The 21,518-nt window shown below is 38.9% G+C and overlaps 1 protein-coding gene and 1 pseudogene across 1 annotated transcript in view; both read right to left on the bottom strand.

The window, feature by feature from the left end:
- Window positions 1–3,108, bottom strand: part of rcan2 (regulator of calcineurin 2) — a 107,261-nt gene extending 104,153 nt beyond the window's left edge. Inside the window, exon 1 of the mRNA XM_036581163.1 lies at window positions 2,967–3,108. The gene's annotated coding sequence lies outside the window, so the exon portion shown is untranslated. The remainder of the gene's footprint in view (window positions 1–2,966) is intronic.
- A 1,103-nt stretch (window positions 3,109–4,211) lies between these two features.
- LOC118816338 lies at window positions 4,212–4,329 on the bottom strand (annotated as a pseudogene).
- Between the last annotated feature and the right edge of the window lie 17,189 nt (window positions 4,330–21,518).

The following is a 21,518-nucleotide window of genomic DNA, read 5'->3' as shown; positions in this document are numbered from 1 at the left end:
CGGCCGGCCAGGCAGTGTTTATTCCAAGATCTGGCTGATATCATTTGTGTAGCTCAATTAAATTTATAATCACTCCTTAGAAATGACTGTGTCTATGTTGTGCTGGTGACGGCTGATCAGTGACGTTCTTAATCAGTCCTAGACGTTCTGCGCAGTGTATGCAAGAGTACGTTGTACACCTCTCACTGTGTTGCGTTCCTTACCTGGTCATATTAACATGTTCTCATGGCTCACGCTATAGTCAACCAGACTTAATTCCCATGATTATTCTTATCAGACAAGCTGTTGGTTTTCACTGATTAATACAAATACTAACGTAAATTGTTAGAGAGAAAAAGAAAGACAAAGAACTGATCATAACTGATCAATATGTGAGCTCAACTACCGAAAATATACTGTATATATGTTTAAATATGTACATTTGCATCTAGCGAACAGATGGCAGGACAGGGCAGCACTCACAGAGGCAGAATTCTGTCTTCAATGTCCAAATAGAATTAGTGACTTTTCCATATACAGGGGAGACGGTCGCTGTCTTACTGGCTCTGGAGTGAGCAGAAGGAATCAGAGCACTAAGAGAACTTGTCTGTTCTGATTTATCTTCATCACTGATGAGTTCTGAACACTCATATTCAGAAAGTAGGAAATACATTCTAATTAATATCCAAGAGCTATTATTTAGAACAAATGATGGGACTGAGGGTTCAGTTTCTCTGGGTGTCAGATAAGAATAAGGGCAAATGAGATGGCAGATAAATAAACCACAACCAGTAAATATCTACATGACGGTCAGTCTGTCTAAATCAGGGCTCAGGCAAAATATCAATGATGAGAAAATAGCAAAAGCAATGGCAGGAGTTTTATGGATTCAGAGAACAGCAGGGAGAACGAAACCTTTATAAGATCTTTGAGAGAGAAAGTATCAAAACTGGACACAACAGTACCATGTACAGAACGGGAAGAGGAGGTGGAACATGTTAGGCTACACTGACCTGGATACATAGAATAGTTGATGTAAAATATACTTTATAACTTGAAATATATCTTAACAAGGAAGATCAAAGGAAAGATTTCCTCATATATACATCAGTATCATAGAAGATGGCTAGAATCTTATTAAAGATATTTAGTAATGATATGAACTTGTGTCACTGTAGATAAGGGAACATAAAGCAAAACACAATGGAATGGATTCTGCTGACCTCTAGTGGATGGGAGGGGATATTACATTTCTGTTTCAGAATCTATATTCGCAAAACTACTATTCTTTTTATATATATATATATATATATATATATATATATATATATATATATATATATATATGTATGTATTATATATTGAGCCGTGTCAAAAAAAAGCTTTACTGTTCATTTCTAGGGCTTCTGTTATACAATGGGTCACAGTAACAAGACAGCTACAGGTGGCATGATACCACCTTTGTTGTCTGATATCAATACCAGTACTGAAACCTTGGTTGAGTGGTACTGATTGATCATGACACTAAAAACTTACAAATCACTAATTGATGTGGGATCATTTTTTTGATCATGAAGATAGAAAGGATCTTTGATGTCTTTGGGAATACTGGTCTGGATACTTGCAGTTGACAGTGATTTGTATCTTTTTTGGTGCCCTCTGGTGGTTTAAATATAATAGGATGTCAATCTTAAACAAAGCACATCACATTTTATCCTGAGTCAAAACAAGTCTACCCAATATGATCGCTATTTGTCTCTGAGAGAAAGGTAACATAGTACAGATGCATTAAATCTTCATCCACACCAGGGCTATTCAGACCTTCAGCACAGTATGATGATTTCACTGTTCAGATACAGACACTCAACCTGGTAATTAACAGGTAAGATTAATCAGGTGGGTTTTTAGCAGGAAAATCACTAACTTGCGCTGGACAGCAGCCTTCAAGGACTGATAACTCCGCCTTATATCACCTCATCACTTTCTACCCAGACACACTGATATCCTGACTAGATGGGGTCCCAGTCCTGCTCCTGGAGACCTGTCACCCTGGAGAGATCATATCAGACATACTCAGCTCTAATATTCAGGTGCCTCTGAAGGCCTTCGTTAGTGATTAGGTTTGGTGCTAAACTCTGTGATTAGTCTCCAGGACCAGGTTTCTCTTCAACAGAGACTAAAACCACTTCTTTGCACTCGGCCATTAAAGTGCATTTGAGCATAAATGGGAAAGACTCGAGTTGTAAGTGTGTTCATAACTGCTTAACTGAGGGGGGGACAAACCATGACTGTGTTCAAAATAGCAAACTGTGCACTACCTACTACCTGCTTTCAGATCATAGGTGGCAAAATTAATTTGTGCTGGCAATGCGATTGTTCGGTCGAAGACCTGTGAAGTCATGTGTCGTTCTGCAGACACAGTAAAGAACTAACAGGTAAACATATTTAGGTGAAGATCATGGATGAAAAGATGTGATTAGTGTGGTAGTTTCAGATATTCATGCTGTGCCTTAAACTCAGTTCATTATAAAGCTTCGCTACATGAGTCTCTAATTTTTTATTTACTTGCTGTATTTTTTCTTTTTTCACACTCTCAGTTTTTATTGGCTGTTGGAGAAGTCCATTCAGATTGAGTTGCTGACCAGTATGCACTACTACACTATGCTCAGGTCAGAAAAATCAAACGTTTGATGTACTCTGACTGATCTGAAACACGACTGGGAGGCAAAATATCTGAGCTGGTTTAGATCACTTTATTGCCCTTTCCTCTTGTAGAGGGACTGAACTGTCTGTCATTTTATCCACAGACTTGACCATCACTTTACAGCTTCAGAATAAATGTTTATCCACGAAGTTCAGAAAAAGATGTGATAAAACTGTGACCTGAAAAACTCACTACAAAGCCGCAGCGTGTAAAACAGAACCGAAATTTTCTCAAATAAAGAGCTGAATATGAAAATAAAAGCTTCTGTCCAAGTCAAACTTACAGTCTGTCTCAAAGGCCTCTTTAAGCACCGCTGGATTTAGGCAGACTTTATGAAGGATGTCCAGAGGTTTCTTGTCATTTACAGGTTTCATTGCACAGTTCGAGCAAAAACAAATCTAAGCGCCCTTCTTGAAATATTTACCTGTGCTTCTTTGGATCCTTCATAAATGCACATGTGCTCACCATCGCCCCCAAGTGTCAGAATGAAACCACTACATCCCAGTCATTTAAGATTAAATTATGCACCGATACAAATCCAACAATGAGCCTCAACTTCAACCCTTAATTTCCATGTGAGAATTTTCATCACAGTATTAAAAAGTACTGATCTCATAATCACCCCGAGTGAGTGAAGGAGGCCATCGCAGGTTCTCCTTCCTGCTGCTGTTAGACTGTAAAACCAGCACTGCTCCTAGTAGAACCTCCTCCACCCCCATTAGACCGCACACACCTACTGAACATAAACTGTGAATTCATCACCACTTACTGTGTGCAATATAATCAACACTCCATGTGCAATATTTTTAAAATATCTCTATAGTGTAAAGATTTTTTGCTTTTCTATTTATAATGTTTATATTGTTCACTCCTCACCAACCCATGTGTAACATAAACCAGTACCTCATGTTCAAAACTCTGTGTGCAATTCAGGTAAAATATCTTTACAGTGTAAATATTTTAGCTTTTATTTATTTATAATCCTTTATGTCGTTAATTTTTTGTGAAGGGTAGAGTTTATATTTTTATATTGTATTATTTACTGTTAGTAATATATAAACATTGTCTATATAGTAACAAGTAACAAACTGTAACCTGGCTAAGTAATTAATAAGGTTAATTACTTGCTTATTAATTCTCTTCTTGTTACTCTTTTCTGCAGTGCTCTGCTCTCCCTTTGCTGCTGGAGCACTGAGAATTTCCCCACTGTGGGACTAATAAAGGATTTATCATTAATCTGTATAGGAACTATGTCTGTTATCAGAGAAATTACATGCCGTAAATGTGATAGATTTTATTTCTAATTCATAAACAGCTCAGAATAATAAATGACACTTCACAGAAATTACACTGTGGAAAGAAAAGGGCTCTAATGCTGGCCAGGTAGTTGACTGATTACATTACCAGGGCTTATTTTTTTATCTCACACTGTGAATGCACTACTGTAACGGAAAGACCTGTAAATGACAAACGATAAGAGAAATGAGAAGAAGAGAAATAAACGAAAGTGTGTGCTTCAGTGTGAAAAAGCTTACAGCACCTGGTGCTCCCAGGCGGCCTCCCATCCAAGTGCTAACCAGGTCCGACCCTGCTCAGCTTCCGAGAACAGACGAGGTCGGGGTTCTCAGGGCAGTTTGGCCATAAGAGACAGAGAGTGTTTATAATGCTGAACCAAGAGCAGTTTGTCATTAGGAGACTATCTAATCTGGATGTAGATGTTTGGAAAAAGGCCTCATAAACATCAGAAGTGGACATCAAAGACAAAACAAAACGAGCCTTTTAATAAAGAGTTCATGTTTATTAACCTTTTGGTTACAGCCTGATTCTGTGAGACTCAGCTCTGAGGATGGTGAATTTGGGATGAGCCATGTTCCAAATTCCACTAACTATGTTTCTCCTGAGGAGCATCATCAGCCTGAAAATGATGAAAGGAGCCCCAAGTGATGGTGGGTAACACTGGTTTTTCTGACTGGGCAGCAGAAAGAAGAGATATGATAACTTGCCTTATCACAACAACCAATCAGTAAGGAATCACAGCATGACGACACTTTTAAAGGGCTGCTAATCTCTCATATGACTTTTTTACATTTCCAGTCATTTTAAAAACTGGCTGATAATAGAGATTACTGTTATTAAGTAATTTGTTTACTTGTTTATAATTCTTTTTTTTGCAATCAAATGTTTTTATTTCTAAGATAGTGCTCAAATGTAATACAAAATACAGTAAGCAACAAAAGACATACAAAATGAAGCATCCAACCACCCCCAACTCCCCCCCCCCACGTAGCACCCATAAACGCACCGCTGATCAAAGAAGAAAATAATATAGAAAAAATAATTAAATGAATAATCTCTATGACATATCAAGTAATACAAAACAGGTTTCACAATAAGTTGCCAATTTTCTTAGCTGCTCTTTCCAAAGAGCTCAACGTGCTCCCGCTAGCTCCATGAATCCTTGCAGTTGAAAGTTCCATATTAATAATATCCACAAAGGTGAGGATCCATTGCCACCAGCACAGAGAATGTGGAGGTTGCCAGCGCAAGGCTAACAATTTTTTTGCAGCTGTGAGACCAGCCAGCCAGATTCGCTTTTCAGCACAATTTAAATTCAGAGTCGTCAATCAAAAGCAAAGTTTGGACTCTATTTGGAATGGTTTCATTGAGAATGTCTGATAATGTAAAGGAAACCTTAGTCCAAAACTTGCACACATTTAAACACTCCCAGTACATATGTAAAAATGTACCATATGTGCCATCAGAACAAAAAGTACAAAGAGGAGATGGAGTAAGACGCATATGGTAGCGTCTGCAGGGGGTTAAATAGAATCTGTGGATAAAATTATAATGAATAAGCTGATGGTTAGGATTTTTAGAGGCTGATGTGATGTTATTCCATATAGGATGCCAATTGATTTGAACCTGGCCACTTTTTAGCTCTTTTTCCCATATAGTTTGTAGACCTAAAGGTTTATATACAGCACGTAGTATAATAAGATAAACTTTGGATACCCAACCTTTGGTTCCCATGCCAGCAACGAACAGTTTATGCAATGGGTGTAAGGGTAAAGTGCAGCCCCAAGGAACACCATACGCCTTCAAGGCAGTGTGAAGGTGAAGATAGAGAAAAAAAGAAAAACCTGGTATACTGTAAAATGCAAGCAAGTCTTGGAATGTCTGAAGTCCTGAATCATTAAAGATGTCATCCAGAACATGTATTCCCTTTTGTTGCCATTGAGGAAAGAAGAAAGGCTTATTGGCAGTAAGTAATGTATAGTTGTCAAAAATTGGGGAGCATTTGTGCCAAACAGTTGTGGTTTTGGTTAGTTTTTCTACAACCCGCCATGTTAAAAGTAAATTACTAATTAGAGGACCATGTCTCAGTTTACATTGCTTTATGGGAATATTCGAGTAGATGGGATCTTGTAATCTGTGTGGAGCAACCAGACTTTCCTCAAGAGGCCGCCAAGATGTTTGAGTATCTGAATTGAGCCAGACTGACAATGGACGAAGAACAAAGGAATAATAATATAATTTGAAATTAGGAAGAGAAAGTCCTCCATCTGTTTTATTACACTGAAGAGTAGCGAGTTTAATTCAAGGTTTCTTGCCTTTCCATATATAAGCTGAAATACTGGAGTGAAGTTTGTCCCAGAAACCTACAGGAGGAGGTAACGGAATCATAGAACAGGGGCTCGAGTGACAGAGCAAATAAGAGAGGAGGGACAGCCTTGTCTAGATCCACAAGAAACTAAAAATGGAGATGAGCATTTGTTACCTGTTATTACCATAGCTGAAGGGATGGCATATAGAGTTTTAACCAGTTTAATGAAATTAAGACCCAGTCCCATTATGTCCAGTACAGCCCATAAAAAGCCCCAGTCAAGTCTGTCGAATGCTTTCTCTGCATCTAAAGAAACAGCAGCACATGGAGTAAGTACATCAGGTGCACAATCAAGGATATGAAGCAGCCGACAAACATCGTCAGAGGCAAGTCAATTTTTAATGAACCCTGTCTGATCATGCTGAACTAATTTAGTCATAAATGTTTCAAGGCGTGTTGCAAGCACTTAGCAAATAATTTAACATCTGATCCAATCAAAGACAGGGGGTGATAACTGCTGCAGGAGGTTGGGTTTTTTGTGGTTTGAGAAGAAGAGAGATTATGGCTGTATTTGCATCCCTCTGTTTCTATTGCAGTATTTATCATGTCTAACAGAGGTGGACCTAGTTGGGAAAAGAATGTCAAATAAAATTCTGGGGGTATGCCGTCCATGCCTGGAGCTTTCCCTTTCTTCATTGCTTGTAGAGCTTTTTGAGTTCATTTAATGTTACTGGCTGGCCGAGCATATCTGCTTCTTCTTTAGATAGATGGTAAATTTAGAGTCCTCAAGTAACTCATGTGATCATTATATTCCATTTGTGATTCAGACTGGTATAACTCTGCATAAAACTGCTGAAATATAGAATTAATCTGGGCGGATCTGTAACCAAAGTACCTTGGGGTGATTTTATAACAGGGATGTCAGAAAATTGTTCACTATTGCGCATTTTAAGGGCCCACAAATGGCTAGGGTGACTGCTATGAAAATAATAATATTGTCTAACTCTACGCATGAGAAATTCTGAACACCTTCTAAGCAGAGAATTAAGTTCCCCTTTAACTAATTCAAGCTCAGCTGCAACCATTTCATTAAAGGATGTCTGTAGTGAAAGAACAAGAGAGGCAACTTTGTTTTCTAGGACTGTAATTTCCTTTAGTTCAGTTTTGTTTAGTTGTGAGGCGAAAAGAGTGGATTTCACCCTAATGTATCCCTTAATTGCTTGCCACAAAATTTGTAGATCTGTAACTGAGCCATAATTGATAGCCACAAAATCTTTAAGACCAGAGCAAATTAATTTGGAAATATTTGGGTGGTGATCAGAGATGATTTGTGTCTCGTTGAATAACAAGTATCTTCTCTTGAGGAGGGGTTGAAGACACGCCAAAGGTCTAGAAGAGCTAGCTTGATCACTGCCAAAGAAGATCTAGATTGAATATCATTTTGGCCATTTTGAAGCGGTCTAATAAATTATTAAAAACCACTTTCATGTCAGCACCTATAATCAAAGGATATTCAAATTTGAACAGATATTTTGTTAAAAAATAAAAAAATTCTGGATCAAAGATAGAGGGAGCGTACACTGATACAAATGTGAATTTCCCCATGATATTTGCTTCAAGATGTGCAATTCGTCCAGATATGTCTGAGCCTGTATTAAGTATTGTTATATTCAACGTTCTACGCAAAAGTATTAAAGTACCATTATTTTTGCTCTCAGCTGCAGAAAAAGCTGCCACATAAAAATGCTTATTGGCCATTCTGGGCACGTCTTGTGATAAAAGATGAGACTCCTGAAGTAATGCGATATCTATTTTTTTCCTACGAAGTATGTCAAGACAGCTGGTCCTTTTAGAAGGAGAGTTTAAACCCCAGACATTCCAAGACAAGACTGACAAATCAACCATTGTCATATAAAAAAGAAAAATAGATTGACCACAATGTAGCAAACGAAACCTGAAAACAGAAAATCACCAGAAAACCAAAACAAATCATTACTTCATAATTCATAATATTATAACTTGTTTCTAATTAGAATCTAACAGTTCTGATGACAACACTGTAAACAAGTCTTCTGTCACAAGGTCTCCACCCTCTGGGGAGACTCCATTTAAACATGCTCAGTCTGGATTGGCTCATTCCAGGTCCTGCTCCTTCTTGGCTCCACCCCTCCATCATTACTCTATACCACATAAAAAAATATTTGTAAATGTGTAAATGTATCTTTATGTAGCTAATCTATGTAATGTGTTTGTTGCTGATTGTTTATTTTAGAAAGTTCAGCTTTTTTAAACTTGTTTTCGCCATCAATACAAATAGAGATAATTTTCTCATGTGGGCCTTTGTGAGTTCATTATGACAAGAAATATTATTTCTATAAAGTGAGTAGTAAACTAAGCTGAGACAATTAGACTATAATAGCATGTTTTCATCAACATGTTTAGTCATTAAAAATGAATATCTTTGTATGTTGCTGTTGAATGTCGTCATGAGTCCATCATTGTGTGTGTTGTCATGATGTTTTTTTCCATCATCAATGTATTCTTGTTTGTCCATCATTATCTGTGTGCTGTCCTGAGTCCTTCATCATCATTGTCATCATCATCATATTGTCTTGAGATCATTATCATCATTATCAGTGTCATCATGTGTTGTTCTGAGTCCATCTTTCTTACTGTTTGTTGTCCTGTGGCTATACTACTACTACTACTATCTCTACCACTTACAATAATAATAATAATAATAATAATAATAATAATAATATTAATAATAGTAATCATCATCATCATCATCATCATAATCATAATAATAATAATGATAATATTACCAAAAGTTACTTTCTTTGCTTGTGATGCTGCTGTTGGTTATGTTTAAATAAAATTTCCCCTTATTCTATTATTATTCTACAGATTTCTGAAGGTGTTAATCTGGATTTTTTATTTTTTCCTTTATTTTAACAATTTTTATCCAACTCCTATAAAAAAGCTGCACTGTGTAGGTTTATAGTCTAAGTCTTGTGGTTAGTCTGTTTATACTGAGCAGATGAGTGACATTGACTCTGTATTCTTTCTCACTCTGATGTAAAAAATGATGATGTCACAGTGGATCGTAATGATGATGAGCTGCTACAGGTAGGCTGTGATTTTGTTCCTCTCATTCTGACTCTCCTCACACCTTCACTCCATTATTATTATTATTATTATTATTATTATTATTAATCAGTTGTTAATATTCGCAGCCAGAGCACAGCGACCAAATATTCTACAATAAACGCTGTAGTTCTATTTTTTTCAGTTGTGTTTAAAATGTCCAGAAAAAAAAAACTGACAGAACCCGAGAGAGAACAATCTAGAACAATGAGAATGAGAGAGAACATTTGTAGTTTGTTGGTTCATCTGCTCTGGCCTATTAATGATAATAATAATAATAATAATAATAATAATAATAATATTAGTTTCATTATTATTATTAGTAGTAGATAAACTGCGAACTGTTGTTGCTATTATTATTATAATCATTATTATTATTATTATTACTATTATTACTATTATTATCACTCTCCTGTTCACTAGTGAATCTGATGGTGAATCTGTAAGACGGTCCATTTTCACTGTCAGTAGAAGTGATGAAGCTCATCCACTGTGTTTGGTGTGAAGGCGGTGAAACTCTGCCGGCAGGAAAATGTTCACTCACTCTTAAAGGGAATGAAAGGAGCTGATCTGATTGGCTGTTGCTGTAGCGCCTAAACACGCCCACTGATTACGTTTTATTTGTGGCCCCGCCCACTTTTACGATCGAGCCAAAAAATGTTTTAATCGTAATTAAATTCAGATTCTACTGTGATGATTTTATTACTTTATTTTCTTCAGTGCTGAACTGAGAAATTCAGCATCAACCAGAAACTGTTTCAGTGACACAAACAGACTGTTTAAAACATGATTTCTAGCGAATGTATGTGACATTAACATTAACATTAACTAGTTATTGTTATGAATACTACTACTACTACTACTACTAATAATAATAATAATAATAATAATAATAATCAGTGCTACTTTTATTTTATTTTATCTCCACAGAAGCTACGATGCTTCCAAGACATCCTGGACGTCGTCCTCAGCCTGACTGATGAGTATGTTTCTTCTCTGGGTTTCAGATTCGTTCTCTGTTCTGATACTGATTATATTATTTAACACACTAATTATGCTCTCACTGATTTTCAGGAAATGGAGGACTTTGACCAGCGATGTGCCGAATTCAGTAAATACAGAAAAAACAACGACCAACACATTTTTACAGTTTTCAGTCTGAAGATGTTCTAAGAAATGGAAAATCCTGAAACATGTCTTTGATCATTTCAGGGAACAAAGCTGCAGTTTGCCTGTCTGTGCACAAAGATCATCACCTCTGTGTGTAAGTCAGCGATACGGAGTTACCTGCCCACTCTAATGCGCACAGTTGGGATGGAAACTGTTCTCAAAGCAGAAGAGAAGCTGAAGAAGAAAGCAGAATCTGCTTTCATGAGCTCTTCGACCAGCGCTGCACCTTCTCCAGTACACTCAGCTGAAAGGTGAGACTAAGAGCCCAGGTTCACTTCTCATTCATAGTGACGTCATTTCCTCATTTAATCTGAAAAGCATACAAAAGGAAACACACACCAATGTATTTTGTCCTGTTTAAAGATTAATGCACACAGACTGACACTGTAAATACATTCATCATGAGTTTGTATGGAGATATTAGCTGTAATCCACACACATGCTACGTGTCTTATTTCTGACCTTATTTCTGTGACACTAATATAGGTATCTTTTCATAACAGCTCATTTCTTGCTGTGTCTGATTATTTTGTCTCAAACTAGCTCACCTGTGGACCGGTCTGATCTCATATGCATCATCGTTGAGGATTTTGTCAGTGAGGTGAAGATGGCGATGCAAAGGGCAATCCGCAAGGTCGCCTCCTATGAAGCATCATCATGGTCCAAGGACTGGAAGACGTCATGCAGTCGTGTGGCTGAAGAGATGTTCAACATCCTGGAGACAAAAGTTGAGCCTTCCCACCGTGAAGACCGTCCTGTTTTGAGAGAGGCACAGGACAAAGATGGACTACACACTGAAGCCCTCATAAGAAAGGTAATCATGGTGGTGCTTGATGTCCTGAGTGTCAGCAGTGCTGGGAGAGCAGATCGTAAAACCAGTGATCTATTGATTGCTGCTGCTGAAAAGCTCAAACAGTTGACCTCATCTCCAACCTCAGAGGAACATCTCTCCATGCATAAACACAAGCACAAACATGAGGATGTCCAGGAAAAGGCCACCAGGGCTATGAGTCAGGTGCTACTTAGCAGTTCTGGAGTTTGGGAAAAGAACAGCAGTACCCCTGAGATGCTCAGCAGCCTAGCCAGTGATACAGATCTGGATTCTATGTTGGAGGCAATGGCTGAGACAGGATTCCCAGCGGATTTGATTTAGCATCATCTAGACTTCACATCTCGTGATATTGTGAGCACTATTAAAAGCAGCATGGACATGTTGTCGTCAACCGGTCACTCTTCAAAAAAGAAGACAACTAAAGACTCTGGAGTTTTCTCCATTCTGAACTACACGTTCCACAGAATTAACAAGAGAGTGAAGGTGTTCTTTAGAGTGATGGAGAAACTTTTGAAGGAAGGAAGAGCAACTGAGCCTTCATCAAACGTGACACAGGCCTCAGAGACTTTGGTGGCCAAACCTGTCAACAGAGCCAAATCACAGGCACCATCAGTGAGCACTGATTTTCAAAAGGATGATCTCACAGTTGGCTGCACAAATGATGTTACTGGTGGGATCGATGTCTTCATCATCCTGATGTTTCTCATCCAGAATGCCTCATACCTACAGTCCACAGTGCTCCTCAGTTGGATGATCTCATTAGAACATGTACAAACAGCATTATCAGTGAGATTGTACAGCTTTATCACTCAGATGAATCGTCTGAGTGTGAAGCATCAGTGGGAGACGAAGATTCAGTGGAAATACACAACATATTCCAGGGTTTGGAAGAACTTGTCAGAACTAGCAGATCTTCATCCAAGACTAGTTCATCAGATACAGATTTAGGAGAGTGTGAGGACGTGTCACTCCCTAAACTGGATGCTTTCAAAGTAGATCCTGAACTTGATCGTACTTCATCACGTTGTTCTCTTGAGAGCCTCCTTAGTGGTCAGTTCCAGAGTGAAGCAACACAGACTGTGTGTGACATTCTTCTAAAAACAGGAGAAAAGCTTTCAATCTCAGGGTCCACACAGCCATTCAAGTCTTCTTCCAGCCCAGCTGTGTTCCTGCCATCTGCTGCCACTTCTTCCTTCTACACTGAAGCTCAGTCTGCAGCGTCAGACATTGTTACAGACTTTCTGAAGAGGCTAAGGAAGTGTTGTCTCTCAGCCCCAGCAGACAATGCTTGCAGTTCAACTAGATCAGCTCCAAAGCAAAAGAAAGACGTACCCTCTGCTTCTCAAAGCATCTATAGAGGTGTACATAAGAAGTTTTTGGAATTTCTGCTGGGGCTCCGAAAGCCATTTCCAGAAAAAAGAGGGATTTTCCCACAAGATCAGCCTCCAATGGGAGCAGAGCTGGAAAGTGGGACCCAAACAATTTCACCAAGGTTTCAGCTTAATTTGGACTCTTGTGCAGATGAGGTGATTTATAAAGTTGTGGAGTTGTTCAAGAGTGAGATACTTCTGTCCAGCTCCTCCACAGTGTCTCTCCATGTCTCCACATCTCTTCCTGAACAGTCTTCGGTCAATTTGAAGACCATTAAGCCTAAAGGCTTCCTGACTGAGGCTGCTCAGCTTGTGAGTGATGTTTTAATCAAAAGATTATCCTCTCAGACATAAAGTGATGAATCCAGACAACACTTTTTGGATTCTTCTAGAGAAATCTCCTTCTCACCTGTTTGCACTGCCAGCTCCACGCATGTAGAAGATGCTGCTGTTACTGTTGCTGAAACAGTGGTTGACGCCTTAGACAGATGTGGAGTCTAAGCATTCAGCAATGACAGCTGTCAACAGCAGTTCTGATATGCTGAGCTGTCTTCATGCCCTTTTACAAATCTCAGTCAGCAACATCTCTGAAGAACCTAATACATCAAAGATAAACTATTCTAAACCTTTTTTCATTTTCAGAAAGGTAAAAGATCTAGTTAATGATCTTTTACTGGGGGAACAGAGAACCAATCCCAGCGTAACAGCCACAAAAACTAAACATTCAACGTTGGGAATGTCGCAGGCCACACCAGTCACTTCACACCACAGTGAGTCTCCAGTTGGCAGCTAAACCGCTTCACCAGAGAGAAACACTGACCATGAATTTGGTGCCATTTTTGATACACCCGATTCTGCTGCTGAAATGATAGCAGTCACTCAGCCTCGGTCCGTCCAACGGCCAGCCTCTGATATGACCCAGCTGTACCCTTTGATTTCTGATGAGACCCTGCAAAGTCACGCAGACAGATTAACGAATTTTAAAACAGACGTTCTTAGAAACACAGCAGAACCCTCACATGTTAGGAAGCGTTCCTCAGACTCAGTTCTGGAAACATCCTGGGTGAGGAGCTGTCTGCTGAGAGACCCTGACCAGGTTCCTTCATCGCTGGTCTACGTCTTTGTAGATGATGCCGTTAAAAGTTTGCTCCTGCACCTGCTGAGTCTAAACCCAACATCTTCATTTGCAGTTGATCTATCAGCTTCATCTACTTCCTCTGCTCGACAGCTGCGAGGAAGCAGTGCAGGTTTTTACAGCCAGAGCTCAGATAAATCGACTGGCTTCACTGACATAGAAAACCATTTCACTGAGGCTCTAACAGGCTCACAGAGCAAGATGGAGAATCCTCTATCATTGCTCGTGAAGTCTGAGCATTCTGAGAAGAATCATGACTCTGTATTGGATGTCAAGCCTGTTGGTGAATCACCCACAGCTTCGAGCATTGCTGGCATGTCAGAGGTTGGAAAAACACTGGAGATCCTCAGCGTCTCTAGCCAGGAGTATGAGACCTACTCTTCCAGCTCCAGCCCAGTAAATGAGAGCTGTTCCTTGGATCCACAACCTGTGGCTGTGAAAAAGAATAGTCATGGATTTCGGTTTATTGTGGCTAAAAAAGCTCCTCTCATCAACATCGGATTAAAGGTATGAAAGACTTTTTATATATGAATTATTAAATGATAACATGCACACCAATCATATAACAATATAAATATTGTGTTAAATGTTCTCTGAATCTTCAATATTTTTGTTTGTTCATCAAGAAATCTAGTAAACTGTGTCCTGCTGGCCTGGTGTCTGACAGCCATCAGCCTCCCTCCACCTCTGGAAATCTTCAAATGTGTAAGTACTTGAAACAATACACACAAATTCACTAATTCACAGTGAACAGTGCTTCATACGCTGTGCCTTTCAATATTACTCCTCTAACTGGAATGTAGAGCGTAATAGAATAGGAATGTAATGGTTTTGTCAGTTGATTTGGTTCTGATTCATTTTATCTTTTGCAGCTTCAGAAAGAGAATCAAAGGTTTCCATGACTCCATTTAAGAAAACCCGCCAACGTCTGTCCAGGATTTTCTCGGCCATCCGCAGAGCGCTGCCCAACCCCTTCCAGTGCATGACTCGACCATCTTAAGCACTACTTTACAAGCTTTTTTGGTACTTTCCTGTGAATTATGTAATCATAATGTGCTGTATATGCATTTATAAGGTGTTGTAAGGCCTGCATGCCACGTTTTAATACCACGCAAAAACTTGTAGAAGCTGTTAAATAGTTATAATTACACTCATAACGCTTCATAAAACAAGAGTGTATGACTTTAAAAATGTAGAATCCATAATGCATTTTAGAGTCTCTTCTGAAGAACATTGTGCACACTTATATTGTAATGAGCTACAAGATTTTATAGAGCTTTATACCAGGATATCACAGGCTTAAAGTAATGGAAGGTTTTTTAAACGTCTTTTAAATGTTTTATTCTACCAATGCAGGAATTGATTAAGTCTTTAATTAGTAAAGCTCGCTTAAGGCCATTGCTAAAGTTACCCACGTTCATAAACAAGTCAGCTGTCATTTGCTGTTTGTCTTTACTGGCTAACAAAGTTCTTTGAGCTGCTACTGATTTAGCCTTGGTTGCTAAATGCTAATAGGCTAGCACCAGCTAGCCTGACATTACAGTTTCCAGACAGTTAAAAATAAACAGTCTATCAAATTTAAACTACATGTAAAATTATGATATTTAAAAGTACATTCTTACTGAAACCAATTTGGCGCAGTGCATGTCCATCAAAATCAGCCCTTACTCTCCCACTCCATACAGAACTGTTTTAATGTCTTCTATACCCAATAAACATTTAGCTGGATGAAGGCCTGGCTCTGCAGAACATATACAAGAACATTGTTATGGTGTGACATCATGTAAAACATCATTCATGTTTACAATGTTCTGATGAACAGATATTATAATGTGTTTAGAATTCTAACATTATAAAGTTGTAAAGTCTTATTTTATTAAGTATTATGTGTGTAACTATAAATGGAGCTATGAAATACCTGAAATTTGGGAGGAGGGCGGTGCCTGAAACCCCTCCTCCTTCCAGTCTAACACCTTATAAATGTCCAGTCCTACCTTACGGTTCTTTCACAGTCTTTAAAATCTGGTGTCGACCCAAGAAGGATGGGTTCCCCTGCTGAGTCCTGGTTCCTCTCAAGGTTTCTTCCTCAGGTCTGGGAGTTGTTCCTTGCCACTGTCGCCCTTGGCTTGATCATCAGGGGTTCAGACCCAGATGTCTGTTTGAACAGCTCGCAACCGCGTCACCATCAGGCTATTAAACCAACTCAAACCTTCGTGTTGAAGGCGCAGCCTGAACTCGCAATCTGTATATAAGCAACTGTAAAGTTTTACATCCAGCACAATCCGGTTATATATGTCACAAAATACCTTATGAATGCATTTATAAAGCATTATGTGTTCAGAATTCATAGGACAGCTAAAATAAATGCATCTGCAACAAAGTCCTGTGTGTGATTATCTATTCAATTTTACACAGTCGCTCTCATTATGAGGGAATTACTGAAAAATAAAAAAAGGCAACTATCAAAAACAGATATTATACCAGTCTTGTTTTTGTAAGTTACCACAAGCCCCTTTTAATATGTATGTGTGTGATTGTCTAGGATGAATTATTATTTGGAGCTGTAAACATTGATGGGAATCTCATGTATTTTATTTTGAACTTTTCATTTTTAACTGTGAGCTGTAATGAAAAATAGCCTTTCCAAAAAATGTGAACCTGATTTTATCTGTTCAGTAATAATTTGTTGGTTCCATTTACACTTTCATTGCTACATTGTGGAAATTATGTTCCCATAATTTTATTAAGGGGGGGGTCGTTCTGTCTTATTATCAGGGTTAATCCCTTAATTAATGACCAAAATGAGACGGGATTTATCTGAACCAACTAGAGAGAGATAATAAACAGATTTATGGATTTTTAAAAGTATCTTTATTGACAGTGTAGATCTGTACAAAGAGTGGACTAATGATCTGGATTTGCTACCTGCATATCCACACTTTCATAACCAGTATGTGGACTTTGCAACCCGGGGGCTAATGTGCTGGATCTTGTTTACACAAACATCCCTGGCGCATACAGGGCAGAGCCCTGCCCCCACTACAGCTACTCAAACCACATCTCTGTAATGCTCACTCCAGCATACAGACCGCTCATCAGACGTGCCAAACCAGACCAGAAGCAATTGAGAACCTGGCCACCAGGAGCTATCTCTGCTCTTCAGGACTGTTTTGAGCACACTGACTGGGAGATGTTCAGAGAAGCAGCAACCTCGGGTGACTCCATCAACCTGGAGGAGTATACAGAATCAGTGACTGGCTACATCAGCAAGTTCATTAATGATGTTACTGTCTCCAAACTCGTCACAACTCACCCCAACCAGAAACCATGGATGACTGCAGAGGTGCGCATGCTGCTGAGAACCCGTGACAAGGCTTTCAAGTCAAGGGACAAAGCAAGCCCCAGGATAGCAAGAGCCAAGATTTCCCAGGCCATCAAAGAGGCCAAGCGTGCCTACTCAAAGAAAATCCACAATCACTTTCAAACACCGCTGACACACGGCGCATGTGGCAGGGCATCCAGGCCATCACCAACTACAAGTCACCTCCACCTGCTTGTGACAGTGATGCCCCCATTCCAGGTGCGCTAAATAACTTCTATGCTCGGTTTGAAGCACAGAACAGCACGACAGCGAGGAAAGCCACTCCTCCTCTAAGTGAACAAGTACTGTGTCTGTCTACAGCTGATGTGCGGAGAACTCTACACAGAGTCAACCCACGAAAAGCACCAGGATCCGACAGCATACCAGGCAGAGTCCTCAGAGAATGCGCTGAACAGCTGGCTGATGTTCTCACAGACATATTCAACATCTCTCTGAGCACTGTAGTCGTTCCAACATGCTTCAAGTCCACCATCATCATCCCTGTGCCGAAGAAGTCTCCAGTGTCCTGCCTCAATGACTACCATCCCATTGCACTTATTCCACACCCCTAACCTCATGCTCAGAAATGAGTGCTGTGTTGGTGCAGCACTGTCCTGTCTGTTTACTGTGTCTAATGTCTGTTTAATTTATTGTATTTATTGTGTTGTTTCCAGCTTAATTTTTTGTTTGCACACTTATGTCTGCACGTTCACACTTTGTACTTTTTGTTTCCTGTTGCACCTTGTTGTTCCTGGAGGAACGTAATTTCACTCCACTGTGTACTTTTACATAGATGGAATGACAATAAAAGCCTCTTGACTTGACTTGACTTGATTACCCCGGACACATGATGATGATGATGATGGACTCAGGATGACACTCAACAGCAACATCTAAAGATATTCATTTTTAGTGACTAAACATGTTGATGAAAACGTGCTATTATAGCTGAACTGTCTCAGTTAATTTACTACTCACTTTATAGAAATAATATTTCTTGCCATAATGAACTCACAAAGGCCCAAATGAGAAAATTATGTTTTTTTTCTGATGGAGAAAACAAGTTAAAAAGAGCTAAACTTTCTAAACTAAACTCTAACACATTAATCAGAATCAGGATCAAGCTTTATTGGCCAGGTTTGCTTACACATACAAGAAATTTGGTTTTGGTTACAGGAGCTCACAGAGCACAGTATCAGACCAACATTTACATGTAGTGAATAAAATAAAATATGCATTCCTACTATCACTCACACACACACACACACACTCACTCTCACACACACACACACACACACACACACACACACACACACACACAGTCATACCTGTAAACCTTACATTGTGCAAAGTATGTGTCTTAGTTAAAGTATTGAGTGCAGCAGCAGTTAAAGGGTGTATAGTAACAAGGAATGGGATCAGTGGGGTAACAGTCAGATCAGTGGGGTAATAAGGCAGGTAAGTGAGGTAACAGTCAGATAAGTGGCATAATAAGGCAGGTAAGCGAGGTAACAGTCAGATAAGTGGGGTAATAAGGCAGGTAAGCGAGGTAACAGATCAGCGGGGTAATAAGGCAGGTAACTGAGGTAACAGTCAGATCAGTGGGTAATAAGGCAGGTAACTGAGGTAACAGTCAGATCAGTGGGGTAATAAGGCAGGTAAGTGAGGTAACAGTCAGATCAGTGGGTAATAAGGCAGGTAAGTGAGGTAACAGTCAGATAAGTGGCATAATAAGGCAGGTAAGTGGGGTAACAGTCAGATCAGTGGGGTAATAAGGCAGGTAAGTGAGGTAACAGTCAGATAAGTGGCATAATAAGGCAGGTAAGTGAGGTAACAGTCAGATCAGTGGGGTAATAAGGCAGGTAAGTGAGGTAACAGTCAGATAAGTGGCATAATAAGGCAGGTAAGTGGGGTAACAGTCAGATCAGTGGGGTAATAAGGCAGGTAAGTGGGGTAACATGTAACGAGGTGGGTTGCCAGACATGGGATTTGAACCAAGGCCATCTGGGTGGTGTTTCAGAGGCCAACTGGGTGAGCCACCACAGGGTTTTGGAAGGGTTATCAGCAGGAAGCCTCTGCTGTCCTTAAACCAAAAACGTATGTGTTTGAAATTCATTCAGTAGCTCTGAAACTGGATTCTTTGTTCAGATCAGACATCAGTGGAGCAATTCGTCAAGCTGCAAAGATTTTATATCAGAAACTGGGTCATGCTTGGATATTCCAGCTGGACAATGATTCAAAACAAACCTCCAAATTCACACAAACCTGGTTCACTGACCACAGAATCACTGACCACAGAATATTTATAAATACAAACATGCATATAAATGTGACTTTTGTAGACACCAACTCATCTAACAATTCTTTCAAAATGAAGCATATTAATGGGAGGTTCTCCACCTGTCCATGATGGACTAGCGGCCTGTCCAGCGTGTTTCCTGCCTTTCGCCCAATGACTGCTGGGATAGGCTCCAGCTCCCCCTGCGACCCAGAAGGATAAGCGGCTTAGATTAGTTTGTGTGTGTGTATGTGTGTGTGTTGTGTGTGTGACACTAGGTCATGACCAGTCAGTTGTTCAGGTGATTACAAAATCAGAAGTGTCAAAGGTGTCCAATTTGATTGGCTGTGCTTTTCTGTGAAGATTACGCAAAGCTGAGTGTGCAATTGATTATCTGTGTCAGCAATGGCTGCACCTTAAAGTAGCTGATTCATAATTAGATGGAGAGTCTGAATAAGTGTGGACATATAGTGTAAATATACATTTATACATTTACTACAATGTACATTTATTACATTTACATTTTATTCAATACCCAGAATTTTTTGATGGATACTGTTGCTGAAAAGCACATGATGTCACCTGTTTGTCATGTTCCTCTGTTTCCTGTACACTTAATTTTTATATCATGTGTATCTTTAATTCCTGGAAAAGTCATGATAAATAAATAGACAAACTGTCACTTGTTACTTGCAGTAAGTCTCTTGGGACACATTGGCATTTTTTAAGATAGAGGCAAGTTTATTTATACAGCACCTTTCAAACTCTGCTGTCATTCAAAGTGCTTTACAAATGAGAAAATTCAGAGTAGAGTTCTTTAAAAAAAGTAAAGTAAACACAAATGGAAAGACAAAATTAAAAACAACATTAAAGCCATAATTAAAACAGGATTAAAACAATACATTTAAAAGAGAAAATCATTCAATTAAAAATCTAATTTAAATTAAATTATCAGATTAAAAACTAAAAGTTAGATTAGGATTTAAAGAGAAAAACAGATTAATATCAAAGAGTCTGTCAGAAAGAGTCGTCTGTCTTATGTAACCTTTCTTAGCCCCTGATTAAGTAATCTCTGCACAAACTACAAACCTTTTTGTTACCAAAATCAGAAAAGTTTGGGTTTTGCTTTTTTTTCTTACTTCCTGTTTATTAGTTGTTTATTATTTTAGGTAAGTAACTAACTTGGATTGTTCTGAGTATTATAGTGGTTTCTCAACAGAGGAATTAAAAAACTGTGTTTTGAGTGACAGAATAATTAGTTTCTTTGGATTTAATTGCTGTAACACAGAAAGTACTTAACCATTGTATTTATTACTGATGACAGTTATAATATCATTCAAATATAATCATATACTGTGTTGTAGATTTGTAAACCATGGATGACAAGAAAATCACAGTTTGCAAAATGATTCCTACTGTCAAGTGTTTTGATTACAGGACATGACAAATTAGAACTGGTGACTGATGATGTGTGTAACTCATTAATGTTACATTCTGACAACTAGACTAAAAAAATTAATATAAATATTCAAATGCATGGACCTTATAAAAATCATTTTTAGGGCTACATTAATTATTAATTGTTGAAATCTAACTCTAAGATGCGCTTGTCTGTCCCTGTACAGCAACTATAGATCTTTAAGTTTTATTTAAATGAGGCCAGAGAACAACAGATACTGTTCAGGTTGGTCCAGCAGATAATACTGACCTAAGTGCAGCTGTCTGAGAAGTGTTGGATGATATTGATGAAGCAGCTTTGCCTTTGGCCTAACGTACGTCCAGCCTGGACTTTGGAGTTGTTGCAAACCTTCACTGATCCATGATAAGAGGTGAGATGGCTTAAATTATAAAAGGTGTGAGACGGAGGAAAAGAGTTAGTCTTCGTCTTTGTTTAGGAAGAGGACTCATTTCTAAGGCCTGCTGAGCTCCCCGTGCGTC

The sequence above is a fragment of the Colossoma macropomum genome, unplaced genomic scaffold, assembly GCF_904425465.1.
Source record: "Colossoma macropomum unplaced genomic scaffold, Colossoma_macropomum, whole genome shotgun sequence".
Taxonomy (NCBI): domain Eukaryota; kingdom Metazoa; phylum Chordata; class Actinopteri; order Characiformes; family Serrasalmidae; genus Colossoma; species Colossoma macropomum.
The sequence above is the reverse complement of the archived record's forward strand: the minus strand, read 5'-3'. Positions and strand labels throughout refer to the sequence as shown.